Source organism: Cricetulus griseus, assembly GCF_003668045.3.
Source record: "Cricetulus griseus strain 17A/GY chromosome 1 unlocalized genomic scaffold, alternate assembly CriGri-PICRH-1.0 chr1_1, whole genome shotgun sequence".
In the NCBI taxonomy this organism is placed as follows: Eukaryota; Metazoa; Chordata; class Mammalia; order Rodentia; family Cricetidae; genus Cricetulus; species Cricetulus griseus.
In genome coordinates this window covers 261,360,015-261,372,551 of record NW_023276807.1, presented here as the reverse complement: position 1 = coordinate 261,372,551, position 12,537 = coordinate 261,360,015, and positions in this window count along the sequence as shown.

The window sequence follows — 12,537 nt, the reverse complement described above, 5'->3', positions numbered from 1 at the left end:
AACAAAGAGAAAGAATTTATCTATTATCCATCCATTTTTAAATTGTATGATGGTGAGTCCTATATTTTAGTTATGTTAATAAGATAGCAAGATATGTGATGAGCTATGACCAAAATTTAAATTTAGGTACGGTTTTTTTGTAAAGAGCCTAATCTTCTCAACTAATTTAAATAATTCAAAATGATGATTTTTCAAAATCCAGAAAATATTAAATATAGGTCACTTTATAAAATGAACATACCTTCAAAGAAATGCAATTGGAACTTATGAATTCACTCTTTTAGGCATATGTACTGAATATATATATATATGTAAATTTCTATTATAGGTCCTTGTAGCTATATTTGTACCAGTGTATATATACAAGTCTGTGCATGCCAAAATGAGTAGCTATGTTTGTGAATATGCAATTCTGAGTAGTGCACTAAATATATTATTGAGAAAAGTCACACACACACACACACACACACACACACACACACACACACACACACACACACACACACTCACACACACACACACACAAGCATATGCCTGTATTTTCAGGAATACATGAGTTTTGCAACTATTATATGAATGTCTCTAATCATCTGTTTGGAAAACCATAGAGATGAAAAATTGTAGGATCCAGTCAAAAGAGAGAAAAACACACACACACACACACAAACACACACACACACACACACACACACACAGAGAGAGAGAGAGAGAGAGAGAGAGGACAGAGAGAGACAGAAAGAGAGAGAGCAACAGAGAGAGAGAGAGATCATCCTGAAAGTTGAAACTAAAACTGTAAATAAAAATATGTATCAACTTTTGATTGGATATGTTTTCCTGTGCCTTTGTGGTTTAAGAAGCTGTGAGGCTACTGTGACTATGTGAGGTATGACAGAACAAGTTTTGTACGGTTTTTCTGGGAAGAATTAATGTTAGTTTACTGAGAATGCTCCCATAAGAGTAGGTTCATTGCGTGTTTGATTGATGGAATGATTTTAAGTGTATGAGTGTCTAATTGTATGTAAGTGTGCCATATATATACAATATCCAGAGAGGCTAGAAGGCACTGGATAAACTGAAGTTGGAGTTACACATGGTTGTGAGCCAGGATGTGGATGGTGGGAAAGAAATCGTTCTTTCCCATGTGTTCCCCATGCAGGAAAAGGGCCTTTTTGCCATTCATTCATCTCTCTAAACTTGAGAGTAGGTTTTATTAAATGAATGGTACTGACTTTTGAATCCTTGTGTCTTCCTATGCAGTCTTGTTATCTATCTCACATGTGCTCTAATAGGGTCTTTGTCACTCAACCAACAGTTTTCACATAGAAGGAAGAACTGGTAAGAATCCCAGTTTTATATTTTCAGCTTCTCAAATTACAAATAAATGGTTTTTGCTTTTGCTGTCAGCAATGGGGATCAAGTCCTCTCTCTCTCTCTGTTGCTCTCAGACAAGATAAATGTTCTAGTAATGAGTAAAATGCCTGATTTCAAATTCATGATATCCATCCTTGATGATTCTTTCATAGTGACAGGAATCTGAAAAAAACACTTCAGTATATTAATCTGAGAATTTGGAGAACAAACATAATATATGACAAAATGATACAAACAACAATGCATATACTGAAATATATTTTTTAATGTTTTAAATTTTTAAATTTTTAAAATTTTTAATGAATAAAGTGAAGTATATAAATGATACTTAGGAAGGATCATAAAGTAGTATCATGTCTGAGTGGAAAGCTGTGTCCATATTGAACACATCTTTTGATCTATGACTTGACCTAAGACTATGATGCTTTTATATATCAAACCCCTGAGAATTTTATAACAGCTCTGTAGGACTCTCACTCCAATCTTCAGTCTTCTCTCAGATCAGTTTTGTACACTTTTACTCCTCAACACTTTTCAACTACATGAAAATGGATAGAGTTAAGAAACAAACTCAATACTATGTTCCTCTATGTCAATATTACTTGATATAAGTTTTATAAATTCATCAATTTCTTACCTAAAAATTCTTGCACAAATAAAAACTAATTATATTGATTGAAAGCATGGTTAAATGAGTTCATTAATAATTAATACATGGTCTATATAATACCAGATATAGACCAACAAGTAGACAAACTTTATATTGATTAAAAGTATGGTTACATGAGGACATTAATAGTTAAAACATGGTCTATATATTTCACCAAATATAGATCAACAAGTAGACAAATTGTCAATGAGTTCTCAGTGAAATGGCTGGTGGGAAGAATAGATTCATATCCCTGCCTATGTCAATCTCTCTCAACTTTACTGACCAGATTATATAAATAATCAAAATATCCAGCTCAGAGTGAGTGTGTCATATTCTGTAACTAAATACCTGTAACACAAAAAAGTAAAGATACAGAGGCAGATATTGGAGTTGAAGCTGAAGATCAGAAAAGCAAAGCAGCCAGCCACTAGCTTTTACCTCTATGTCCGAATGAAAGGGCTGTCATGTCCTCAGCATGGCTGGAGAAAAAAAAAATCTCTCTTGAGAGCCTTTGCTTCTTCCTTTTATACCTCTCAAATCCTAGGATTAAAGGCATGGGATCCCCAGTGCTGAGATCTACTTTGTGTGAGCTGTTTCTCTTTTAGAGTGGATAAATTACATGTGTGGCCTTGGACAGAGTTCTGTCTACTACCTCGGTCTCTTGAGTATTGGGATTAAAGGTGTATACACCACCGACTAACTCTTATAGCAAACTAGCGTGACTGCCTTTGCATTCTGGTACTTCCAGCAATGTATATTATGTCATAAATAATCTGTCACCACAAATACCCAGTCTTTTTAATATTTAAGGGACCCAAACACTTGCTTCTCCTGTGGCTTTAACCTCAGTGTTTTCCTCATCTCTTTCATTATACTAAAAGTATACACAGTCTTCTTCATGAAGACAGATTCCCCACCTCCTCTTGTAGTGTGTAAAAGCTGCACAGCACATAGTTCCAGTATCATTCTCTCGGTATGCATCTTCTCACTTCAAGGCAGTTATCAAAATGTTTACGAACTTACAGTGTTCATTTTTTTCAATTTAACATAATTTGATATCCTTTGAAATATAACTTTGATATTGGAAAATTTTAAGAAATTTGTAGAGAAACAAGCTACCTATTGTGGGATGGTTTACATATTCAAAGAAACTATGAATATTTAATGTTTACATAACAGTTATTATGTAATTTATATATGCATTTTCACTTTAATAAGAAAAATATTAGAGGCATACAGTAGCTCATATTTGCAGTTTGATCACTTTTGAAGCTTAAACAGTAAGTTTGGCAGGGACTTGAGTTCAGCCTGGTCAACATAGTGATATGCTGAGCAAAAATATAAAATACGGCAAAACAAACAAACAAATGGAAATTGATAACAATAAGAAGGGTGTAAATTACAAAAATTTAAATGTAAAATATTTCAAAATTCCAACAATTTTCAAAGTATATACCCATCTTATTTAATGTAACACACATTTTATATTTTAATATATAGAACTCATTATAATGAGGAAAACCTTATCATTTTTCCTTAACTGATGTATTTATTCAGTTATCTATACAGAACACACAGGTTCCTGACCGTATTCTACATGTACAAGCCCTCATATCATCTGTCTGCCTCCCCTCACAACTCCACAAAAGTAGCCATGAACAGAGAACTTTGAGAGGGTGATTCCTGGGTACTCGGACAAACAATTAATAAAGTTATTAATAAAATACTTCTTTGAAACGTTAATTCTTTGGAATGGTAATGAGCTTTTACCTAAAGGATCATAGGCTCCCACATGTTAATTATTCATTGAACCTACAACCACCTGCTTGACTTGAAGTAACTGCACTGGTCAGCCATCCCATATCTCCTTTGGCTGTTAGAGTCATCTGTGTTTTGCTATCATGTAAACATACTTCTTAAACCCTTTGTCTCTACATAACTAACTTGGGCTTATTCCGAATGCAATTATCTTTCTCTAGGTTCAATCTATTACATATTGACTGTACATAATGTGATAATGCTGGTTTGAAAATATACTTACTGGGTAATATTACACAAATATAGGAAAGTAATAGTCCCATATTCAGAACCTGTGGTGATTTTTCAATTTCATCAGTTAGCTTATTATCATTATGAACTATAATCATGACTCTTGTTCATGATAAATTGTCATTCAGCAAAATTCTTTTGCTTTGTTTTGTTGTGTTGTGTTGTGTTTTTTGAGACAGGGTTTCTCTGTATTGCTTTGGAGTTTGTCCTGGATCTCGCTATGGAGGCCAGGCTGGCCTCAAACTCACAGATATCCGCCTGCATCTGTCTCCCGAGTGCTAGGATTAAAGGTGTGCGCCACCACCGCCCAGCTGCAAAATTCTTTTAATAGCCAACATTAATTGATCTTTTACCATTCCTACTAAACTAACCTTGAATATTTATGGATCACAATTATTTTTCCCGATAACTATATGAAATATGCACAGCGTACACTTGTTTTATTCATAAGCTGCCATGACAAAGTATTGTTTTTGAAAAAGCAAGCAAACAAAATAATGATTAAATAAAGTTCATATTTTTATAAAATCCTTTACCTATGTATAAATTCATAAGGTTGGTGACTCGTTTTTGTCGTGGCCTGGCATGTCTCAGCTTAAACCCATGACAGCCATGAGGTTCTACCTGAGTGGGGGTGTGTGGACCTGGAAGCTCCTAGCAACCCAATGATGATAAAGACCAAACACAGGCATCTTGTCATCTTCAGAGAGCTCTCAGTTCCATGTTGTAGAACTAGAGTCATTTCTTTATTAGCCATCTTTTCTGGTGTTTCTTAACCATCCTGCCATGACCATGAGGGAACCATCCCTCTTTGTTCCCTCTCTGCTCTCTGGTCGCTTGCCCCTAACTCCTAACCTTCCATCCTCACAAGTTACTCACACACCTCTGGATCCTCTGCCCAGGTGAGGATGTATTCAGATGCTTAGGTGCATAAATATGCAAATTAGGAGGCATATTACCCTGAGGCCATAGTAAACAATAGTAGCCCTACTGGCATTAACAATACAATAGTGGGCCGGAGCTTTCTGGTGTTCCATGGTTAGTGAGACCAAAGGCTGGATCTCAAAATATTCCATAGTGGAAATACTTTGGTCCCCCACAATTCTTCTCTCTTAAATTAATAAAAAGAAACCCGTGCTTCTGCATCAGGACAGATGACTGCACCTGATTTAGGAGGCTCCCTTCAACCTACCAGGGGTGCCCATCATGGAATCACAGATTCCATCATGTGTGTTCTGTCTTATGATTCCCTGAAGGCAAGGAAAACTGTACCCGTCTTTGGCTGGAACCAGTCTCTGTAAAACAAATAAGGTTAGTGGGGGATGGGCCATAGTCTGGCTCCAATCATTCTGAATCAGCAAGAAACCTCCAGCAGAATAGCATCTCAGCTCTGGTGGCTGCAAAACTTCTCCTGTGGATGAAGACATATAAAGGTTTAAAATGGCCTTTTAAAACCTCTGTGGTGCCTCTGATGAGGACCTTATTAAAATTTGCTCCCTAAAACATACTTCTATCCTAAGGCTTGTAAACTGCAAGTTACATTCCTGTAAGAATGAACTCTGACTTCTAGTTTCTAATAACATTTGCATAACACATATAGCAAGATCACAGACATTAACAATTCCATCATGAACATACATTAGGGTGAGTTACAAAGCAATCAAAAGACAATAAGATATTCTCACATTGTGCGGTGTGAACTATTTCACAATTCTAAACCCTCTTTTCTTTATTCCCTTCCTGGGGCTCAATGCCCCTTGAGCCTTCCTATTTGTTGCTCAAACTCTGAAGTTCTAGCATCAGGTTTGTAATATCAGTCTTTGAAAGCTAACTAAAAAGTCCTTTGTCCATGTCTTATATAAGCATGGTGAAGGAGCTTCTGCCATTTTGGTTTATGCCAGTTCTGTATGTCTGTTTGCGGCAAGAAAGCAAGCTGTTTTTTATCAAGTTCGTAGTCTGCTCCTGGATGAGCACTCATGGATTCAGAGAGGTGAATGTAGTCCTTCTGTAGGGAAGCCAGAACTCTGGAAAATGTCTCTAAACTGGAACTGGGTGTGTCTCCCTTCTTCCTCCTGCTGTAGGTCAGATGTCCCCAAGGTTCAGGAACATAGGTTCAGTGTTTCATTCCAGCTGGTTTAGATGGTCTCCTGTGGGCCCAGGTCCATTTTCTGTCTGCTCCATGCATCTCATCAACTGCTCCAGCTGCCAGCATACCTAGTTCTCCACCTACGAGAAAAACACAGACATGCCCTCTACCCCCAAATAATTATGGTGTCTTTTCCCCTCTATTTGTCTCTCCATTTGACCTGAGCAAAATTTTCTCGAGTTCCTTCATGCCAGAAACTGTTTGCATCAGATTGCTCATTGGCATCCATATTTAAAATGTTTAAGATAAACAGTGCATTCTTTAATGTACCATGTGGAGATTGGGGGCAAAGTTCCCCACTTTTTATCTTAGAAGCTGTGTTTTTAGGGCACTATGGGCCTGCTCTTATTCCTTCTCCTTGGTGATATATAAGGAATATTGTTGGGATTCTGTCTGACCTGGTGCTCTTCCTGAACATGTCCAAAGCAACCCCTAGAAGGCTCTGTGCATTTCTTCCTCCCTATGTCTTGCTTTTTGTGTAATAATAACTTATTTTTAACTGAATTTCCTGTAAGGCAGCCACCATTGCTAATCCCTGAGTGTAAGCTAGGTCCACATCTGAAAAATTCTTAATGAACTCTCCATATCAGTCCTCTTTCTGTGAGGCCTTCTTTAGCATGACCTGGCATGCAGTACCAGCATTCTCATAAGCTAGCTGTTTCACAATCAAAGTTCCAACACCTGTGTCTCTAACTTTTTTGTATAATGTCCATACAGGCCTAGAAATCAATTCTGAACTAACTCCCTAGGTCCCTGCCTGCTCTCTATAACAAATATCCTCCTCCTGACCAGCAGGCCTTGGTTACCCACTTTTAATTTCCTAGGGGTGAGGCTTCTACAGCAATATTCCCTATCAGCCTCTGTGTAAAAATTGCTGTTAGTCTATACTGGACACAAGCCATTTTTATTTCCTGGAGCTGTTTGAATGGTAATGTCACATGCGTCCTGCTATGTTCCCCTAGCCACTCTCTCTGATCCAAGGGAACCTGTAAATTTCTTATCTCCTGTAAGCAATTTCGCTAAAATTTCCAAGTCTCTTAGCTCTTGCTGAATTTTACCATTGAGTATTTGTCTTTCTGTATTCTGAGCTTAAAATGTAGGAGGTGAAGACTCTCCATCTTGGTACTTATTAACTCTCTCTCCCTGCTGATCCCAATCATTGGTCCTGTATATTCTTTACCATCCAGCCTCCCTTAAGTAGGCACGGAGGTTTCTGTTCTCCATTACATTCCTATATATCTCCCTAGGGCCTGCGTGTATGCAAGACCGCATTTATGTCTTCCCAAGCCTCTGTGTACAACTCATGTTGCATCATGGCAGTGGCTTTTGTAAGCAGGAATGATCCTTTTAAAACTTTTAAACTCTAAAATCTCCTGTACTTGCTTTTACTTTGTTTTAGCTCTCCTAGCTATTAAATTATACCCAAGTTAATAAATATACAATCATCTGACTAACAATTGTCTTTTAGATTTCTCTAACTATATACATTTTTACTTTCAAGGCTAACTTATTTCTCTTTACCTCTGGCTAATATTCCTGTTTTATATTTACAATTGCTTGTGTTTTTTATTCCGGAGTTTAACATATTATATTTTACTACTTTATCACCTGACTGACATTTCAGTCTCATATCTACTGTGTGCGTTTTCTCTTACTTTAAGGGTTAAATAACCCGCTTTACCTATTTTTATCAGCTGCTGGCTGACACTTTCTCATTTGTCCATCTTTCATTATTTTAAGGGTTAAATAACCCACTTTACCTTCCTTGTCAGCTGCTGGCTGACATTTTTACCTTATATATATTTTGTGCACATTTCTGCTTTAAGGGTTAAATAACCCGATTTATCTTTTTTGTCAGGTGCTGGCTGACGTCTTCATATTTTATATTACATATATGTTTCCTATTTCTATAATTATATAAAGTTTTATTCCTGACTTAATGCTGTTCATTCACCACATTTCTTTCTTCTTTTCCCTGCACATGCTTTTTCCCCAACTGGTTTGCCCATGATGACTATCTCTTCAAAGTGTCCAAGCCTCTGCCTTGCCCATTTCTTTGTGGTGACCATGCTTCTTCCCCCGTTCTCAGGCCCCACATCGGGTGACATTTTGTCGTGGCCCGGCATGTCTCAGCTTTAACCCATGACAGCCATGAGGTTCTACTTGAGTGGGGGTGTGTGGACTTGGAAGCTTCTAGCAACCCAATGATGATAAAGACCAAACACAGGCATCTTGTCATCTTCAGAGAGCTCTCAGTTCCATGTTGTAGAACTAGAGTCATTTCTTTATTAGCCATCTTTTCTGGTGTTTCTTAACCTTCCTGCCATGATCATGATCACCTCTTTGTTCCCTCTCTGCTCTCTGGTCACTCGCCCCTAACTCCTAACCTTCCATCCTCACAAGTTACTCACACACCTCTGGAACCTCTGCCCAGGTGAGGATGTATTCAGATGCTTAGGTGCATAAATATGCAAATTAGGAGGCATATTACCCTGAGACCATAGTAAACAATAGTAGCCCTACTGGCATTAACAATACAATAGTGGGCGGGAGCTTTCTGGTGTTCCATGGTTAGTGAGACCAAAGGCTGGATCTCAAAATATTCCATAGCGGAAAGACTTTGGTCCCCCACACTTTTTATTATAAATATTACAGGTAGTAATGCAGGTCTCAGCTAATTTTAAATGGCAACAAAGTAAGACAATGTAGATATTCTGACAGATCACTTAGTGTTTTTTTAATTTTCTTTTTCTGCGAAGTTTATTAGTTTCATTTCATTGTCAGTTCATTATAAATGAGCAAATATCTATTAAAATACATAATACTTGCAGGATATTTGCATATATATTTTACTTATAACTGCATATACAGATTTTCTTATATTTTTCAATATTCACTTTTAGTGCTGTTTTCATTTTTTTGATTTAACAAATTTGAAAGAATGACTAATTTTAAAATTAATTTATTTCATTTTTTTGAGAATCTCAGAAAATATGCTTGAAATATTGGGCACTTTCCCCATCTTTTCCAGATATACCCTTTCAAGCTCCCAACATATGCAACTATGTTTTTAATTCTTTCTCAAAATTATATACATACATTATTTACATTATTTACACCCCTCTTCTTCCTTCCATGTTGCATGTCACCTGAATGCCCTCATGAGCACTTCTTTAATTACAGATTTCTATTTCATATATTTATTAAATTTTACACACATACATAACACACATCTATCTATATCTATATCTATCTATATCTATATCTATATCTATATACACATATATGAGGCCATTTGTTGTTGTTCTTATGTGTATGTCTTCACGACTGACCAGTTGGAATGGGAAAAACTCTCACAGGTCTTCTAAGTAGCTGTTAGTAGTCTGTAATTCATCATTTAGGGTTGGGGCCACTTGAGATTCTTTTTTCAAACCACATGGTATGTCAACCAGTAGTACTATTATTCAGGGATATTTTAGGTGACCATGATGTTGAAATTTTACAGGTGCAGTTTCCCTGTCATATAGAAGATAGCATCTTACAGTAGATGTCCTGATCCTCTAGCTCTTACAATATTTTTCCCTTCTTCCATGATGGTGATTGAGCCTTGTCATTAGTGGTGTAAAATAGATGGCCCAATTAGAATTAAGCATTGTTCAAAAGTCTCCAATTCTCTACATCATGACCTGCTGTGGGTCTCTGTGTTAGTCACTATTTATTGCAGAAACAAAATGTTTCTCTGAGAGGATTTATGGATATAATAATCTATGGCTATAAGCATAACTCATTTGGAGTCAACTTTACATTTATGACCATTCATCAGAATGAAAGCAGTAAGTGTTTCCCTAGGGCCTATGACTTGTCTAGGCACAGTTCTTGTTGCTGATTAATGTACAGGGCATGGGTTTTATCCAGTGGAGTGGTCTTTATGTTCATTCTGAAATTAATTGGTTACTTCCGTAGACTCCATTGGATATCAAATAGAGATACAAGTGTCAGAAGTGAGCTAACTCTTTTGTAGTTGTTATTCAGTGAGGTCACAAAGATCCCCAAACATTAAAAGCTTTTGTCATTGTTGCTTACTTTCTAGAACTTGACTGTAAGGGCTTAATGCTGATAATAGCACACAGATGAGTAACAGAACATGTAAAATCCAGCTGTCATTGTCATGCTCTCATAGTTCTGGAAGGTAACACTACTGGAAATTTAAAAAAAAAAAAAAAAACTATCAACCATTGATTTTTTTAAACCATTGCCCTGTTAGTTCCTTCTGGCTAATAGGAAGATTAAAGGGCACTGTATCATGAAGAAATTACAGTGATGGTTACTAAATACAGAGTCAGTATGGAATTAGTGCAGTTACTCTAGGAAAATGATAAAGATTCATTATTCAGCATATAGAGAGGTGCCATATATGGGCTTTGGCTTGTCCATTGAATGTTTCTCTGTATAATATTGATATATCAGTAAAAAGAAAGAAATGAAGAAATCTTTACAGACATGACATTTATGGATTCCATCAGGGAATGCCATATATTTTGGGGCAAATACTGATGAGACATATATGACTACTGAAATCTCTCTCTTTTGTTATCTTATTATGCTGCTAAATATAATATTATCGTGATGGTTATTATTCTTTGCAGCACAACTTATTGTTTTGGAAATGTTTTATTTTTTGTAGAACATTGTGAAATGTAGCATTTTATACAACAGTCCTGACAAGGTCAGGGACTTGTAGTATTGTTGATTCCTAACAGTGATATTTTATCAGTCTGTTACCATGTTATTGATTATTTTTGATTTCTGATCACTTCTGAAAAACCAGAAATAATACAAGTACTTATCACATATAAATATTTTCAGTATCAAACACATAATAAACAGATATTCTGAATATACACCGAATCATCTTAATTACTCAACTATTCATATTAAATCAATATTAAGATTCTTATAGTCATAAATTTTTATCAAGTGTGGGACAAATTGATCCAAGTGATTATAAAACAAATTGCCAAAAGTAAATGTGAATTAAGTATGCTTATCAATTTTTTCTTACAAATAAAAACAATGAAAAAAGACTGGTCGATTAAAATCATGAAGGGAACAGTAATAATATTTATAGTTTTCAGTTTGCATACTTTTTATATGAGAAACTCAAGTTCAATTATGATTCTCAGACCCTACTTTTCAAGAGTTCCTGGAATGTGAGTGGAGACATACGCTAGTGCATGGCACCTAGAAAGCACCTGTATATTTAAAATTAGAGACTCATTAAAGGCAATGATTTCATTGTAGCAAGTTTAAACTTTAATATATATAACAGGAAAAAAGTGCAGAAAAGAGAATTGAAAACAGACAGCACAAAAAGCTTCAATGGCACTATACTGCTTTGTACAACATGGAAGATGGGATGCTGAGGAGATTTTTCTCTGGGGAATGCACAAATTTCATGCTGCCCACCTAAGAGGTGAAGGATCTAACAGATATGCGATCAATGACTCTGAGTATTAGGCCATTTTCAAACTCCTTCTCCTTTCCTGAGAAGGTACAGATCTCTATAGTGGGACACTATCCATAGGAAGAAACTTCTTGTTCTGTAATTGGAGTTGGTTTCCTAAGGTCCTCAAATCAAGTTACAGGAATTTCTGAATTGGTTCCACACTTGAGAGACAACTGAAAACCAAAATTTCTCTAGTTTATTTAAGTATATTTTCTTTTTGGAACCTCTTCTATACATGTATAAGTTTGATGAATAAAAGGTATGGGAATCTCACTGTAGTGTGTGTGTGTGTGTGTGTGTGTGTGTGTGTGTGTGTGTAGTGAAAGAGTTAGAGAAGCAAAAGAAAAGCAGTGATTGATTTCTTTGATTTCTTCTCTTGGACAGTGCAAAGGAAATCACCAAACGAGTATAGAGTATAAGCAATGAGAAAGAATTACCATGCTCCCAAGAATGCCTTTGGGAAGAGTTTAGTAAGGGAAAATGTGGTATTATGAGTTGTAACTTAAAAATGAAAATATATAACTTTGTATTTGGGCCAGATACATCTTGAGAAGAATTCCATTTGACTTAATATTTTAGCTTTTAATTTTTCATAATTGAGAAGTTTTAGAATATAGTACTGATTTTAAATACAATTATCTAAGCCAAGAAAAAATTAAGTTTTCTTTTGTGAAGTAATTAACATATGAGAAAAGATGAACACTGAAGCTTAGATTTCTTGTCTTCCCTTTTAATTTTCTTTCTTTCTTTTTCTCATTATTTTGGGTGGGTGTTTCAAAGAAGTTAACACTTGGAAGTCAAAAATGCTACTAA